The sequence below is a fragment of the Lycium barbarum genome, chromosome 11 (assembly GCF_019175385.1).
Source record: "Lycium barbarum isolate Lr01 chromosome 11, ASM1917538v2, whole genome shotgun sequence".
Classification (NCBI taxonomy): Eukaryota; Viridiplantae; Streptophyta; class Magnoliopsida; order Solanales; family Solanaceae; genus Lycium; species Lycium barbarum.
The window spans coordinates 87,618,234-87,622,101 of NC_083347.1; the positions used below are offsets into that span (position 1 = coordinate 87,618,234).

The 3,868-nt window shown below is 38.2% G+C and overlaps 1 non-coding gene across 1 annotated transcript; it reads left to right on the top strand.

Moving 5' to 3' along the window:
* The first annotated feature begins 1,427 nt into the window (after nt 1–1,427).
* LOC132620586 (small nucleolar RNA R71) lies at nt 1,428–1,534 on the top strand. Its single transcript, XR_009575030.1, has one exon. It is a non-coding gene; the product is annotated as a small nucleolar RNA R71 (small nucleolar RNA).
* The last annotated feature ends 2,334 nt before the right edge of the window (nt 1,535–3,868 follow it).

The window sequence follows — 3,868 nt, forward strand, 5'->3', positions numbered from 1 at the left end:
CCCCATTATCATAAGGAGCACATGCAAAATCATGATGACCAATAGTTCAAGGAATAGTAAAGGCCCCTGGATCCTCTTTCTTCTGAACTTTGGTTGTGAAGATGACAGAGCTGACACGTTGAGTGACATTCATTGTATCATGTTTGATTGGCCGCTTTTTCGTCAATAAATCTTTCAAATACTTAGCAAAACCCAGAATCTCTTGGAAAGCATCAAGGAATGGAATATTCATCGATAGCTGCTTCAGTTGATCGTAAAATCGTTGGCACTTAGCATCCTCAGTCTTCTTCACCAACCTTTGAGGAAAGGGAGATGAAGATTTTATCAATTGAGTTAAAGGCCTGAGTGCCCCCGTCACCTTACCTTTTCCCTTGTCATTGCTCATATCTTGAGCCTTTGGAATCTCCGGCACATGATCAACTTCAACCATACTAGTAGTTTCATCTTGCAATTCCTCAATCGCACTTGGCACCTCAAATGGCGCCTATGCACCTTCTTCTTCTATAGGACCCTTCTCAACTGCTTTCACTCCCACACTTTGAAGTAGTTTCCCACTCCGTGTAGTGATGGTATGGCATTTGGCAATTGTATCACCACTACCACCTTTTGGATTTGGAATTGTAACACTCGGGAGTGCTCCTCTTTGTGGAGGGTATTGCTCTCTCGAAATATCTATCATCTGTGACTCAAGCTTTTGGATGGAAGTAGTGTGAGAGGCCACAACTTTGGTCAACCCCTTTAAGGTCTTATCGTACTTCTCTTGGTTGGCTATCACCCTTTCGAGTATACTCTCCAGCTTAGAACTCCCTTGATCATTTGATTGACCCTTTGGCGGAACACAGGGATTGGAACTCCTATTCTCGAAGTTGTTGTTGTAGTTCCCTTGGTTCGAACCACCATAATCATTTCGCCCATATTGATAATCTTGCCCTTGTTGTTAAGGTTTCCACTGATTCTGATTCTGATATTCGGATCCTTGATAATTCTGCCTTTGATAACCCCCTTGAGAGTTGTTAACACAATTGGCATCTTCATATTGCATTGGTGGTCCCTCTTGATATGGAATCTCTGGATCTTGGTACATCCCTTTTGGCAAAGTCTGCACATCTTCAACGACATTCACTTTCTTTGTCTCTTTTTCATTAAACCTCTTGGTCAGCAAAGTAATATTGGTTGCAAGTTGAGCCAGAGTTTGATCCCTCTCTTGGTTTTCTTTCACAATGTTATTGATTAATAGAACTCCATATGCTACACCATCAGTACCACCCAAGTGTCATGCTTGATTATGTGTAGTCAATCTGCCAAGCAATTGAGTGATTAGAGCATAAGTATTGTCCATGAAACACCCACCGGCTGCATTATCGGCCACTGACTGCGTCATCGGATCTAACCTTGTGTAGAACTTCTCCCTTAATATATGCTCTGGAAAACCATGATTCAGAGACCGCATCAAGTACTGCTTGAACCTCTCCCAAGCTTCATATAATTGTTCCCCTGGGAGTTGCTTGAACTCAAAAAATTTGTCTCGGAGTTCGGCCTTCTTGCTTGGAGAAAACCCCTTCTTGAGAAAGACACTTACCAGCTCACCCTAAGTATGAATAGAATTGTGGGACAACATCTCCAACTAATCTCTTGCTTCGCCGACAAAAGAGTATTTGAAAACTCCCAACCGGATTGCATCAGGAGTAACAACATTCTGGGTATGTGTCTGGAACACACCAATGAAATTCTTCAAGTGTTGATGAGGGTCATTATCGATAGAGTTCCGAATACCCGTCGAGCTTGAGCAATTGGTAGATAGAACTATCAATTTTGCAACTTGCGGCACCGACCCTTGGTGGAACAATAACAAATGCATATTCCACCTGTTGCATGTAATGCGCAAACACATTCTCCACCTCATCAACTTCCTGTGGTGGGGGTACTACATTCACACCCCTACCACCATTTAGTCCACGTCCTCTTCCTCTTCCGGCCATAATCACCTGGTTCACAGAAAACAGCAAACAAGGTGTGATGGAATAGAAAAAGAGTTGAAGTAAAGCACACACTATTTAGAAACTTCAAACCGTATTCCCCAGCAACGGCGCCAAAATTTGATACGCTTAAATTACACCTAATAAACGCGTAAAGAGAACGTTGTCAAATATAGTAACCCAACTAGGTTGGGGTCGAATCCTACAGGGAATAGAGAGTGAAAAGTTTACTATTGCAGTGTGGTACTTAACTTTCGTATTCCGGTAAGTGTGTATGCCAACTAGGTTGGGGTCGAATCCCACAGGGAATAACTTTCTCTCTTTCAGGCATCTTCAATTATCTTGCCTTCAATGTACGGTGCGAAGTACGGCCCGTACATCATAAATGTACAATCCATACAAAGTCACCGTATCAAGTATCTTCAAAAGTTGAGCATTCTGTTTCTTCCCATCCAGATCCGGTTGAAATTTACGGCCCGTACAAATATGTACGTTCCGTACTTCTCAGAATTTGTGGACTTTTGGTGAAATTTCCTTATTTTTGCCTTTTGGTCATCAATTACCTGAAACACAACAAAAACATATCAAAACGACACAAACTTGCTCAAAAACAAGTAAAACTTGTCGTCTAAAGGCATCAAAAGTGTCGTAATTTTACAACACATCAGTTTACATAATTATCATTGAATTAGGGAGTTAATTCCTTAAAAGGTCACCCATATTTTTAGAAATGCCTCCTAATATCACTTTATTTTTTTATTTTAGTACTATAATATCACTCAACTATCACTATTTTTCCTCAAAAAATACTAAAAACATAAAACATTCCTTCTCTCCTGCTGTCACATTAAAATTATATGTTTTTAAGAATTAATTTATTTAACTCATCCAACTCATTTAATCCAACCTAACGCAACCCATGTCTTACACCCATTTAGATTCGGTTAAAAAATATCAAAGAAGTTAAAATACACTTTTGATGATATTGCAAGTTAAAATATACCAATATCTTTTTAAAATTTAATAATTATCACATATATATTTATATTCGGTTGTCAAAAATATCTTGCGTAAATGCTCCATCCGCCACGAAAAGCACCTGAAAATGAAGTGAAAAATGAATAACTCATACATGCAAAACAGTCCCGTCCCACTCGGCACCTTAGGGGTCACATTTATTACACAGAATCAATCATATAATCATAAACCTTGTTCCATACTATAGAGTCTATCATAAAGTTTTGGTAACCTCTGAATAATTTGTGGAAAACAAACTAGGTTCATACCCACAAATGATCAATAGTGACGTGATTCATTTTCTTTCTTCCAAAGTTGTTGATATACATAACTGATGACTCCAATTGCTTCGATTATTTTACCTATATAATGTTAAGAGTTTAAATTCTCTACGCGGACATATATGTGTGATACGAATTAATTAGATAACCTAATAAAAAAGGATAATGGGTTGATTTGGTTTTGGGTTGAGTTAAATGGATTTGATGAGTTAAATAAATTTATCCTTAAAAACTAGAATTCTTATGTGACATGGCATGTCAATGGAGAGAAGGAGGATTTTGTTTATTTAGTATTTTTTGAGAAAAATAATGACAATTAAGTGATATTGTAGTCCTAAAAGAAACAAAAGTGATATTAGAAGATAATTCTTAAAACATGAGTGACCTTTTAAGGAATTAACTCTTCAATTAGGAATGTGCCAAGGGAAAATTGTTTTGGATCGGAGGGAGCAGTATTTCATCCAAACAAATGACGCAACAACCAGCAAGATAACCACCATTGACCATGGTCACTTGCGAAGAGTGTATATTTTTCAAATCAACACAGTCATTTCAAGTGAGTATATCTATTGCCTACAATACAAATTATGGACT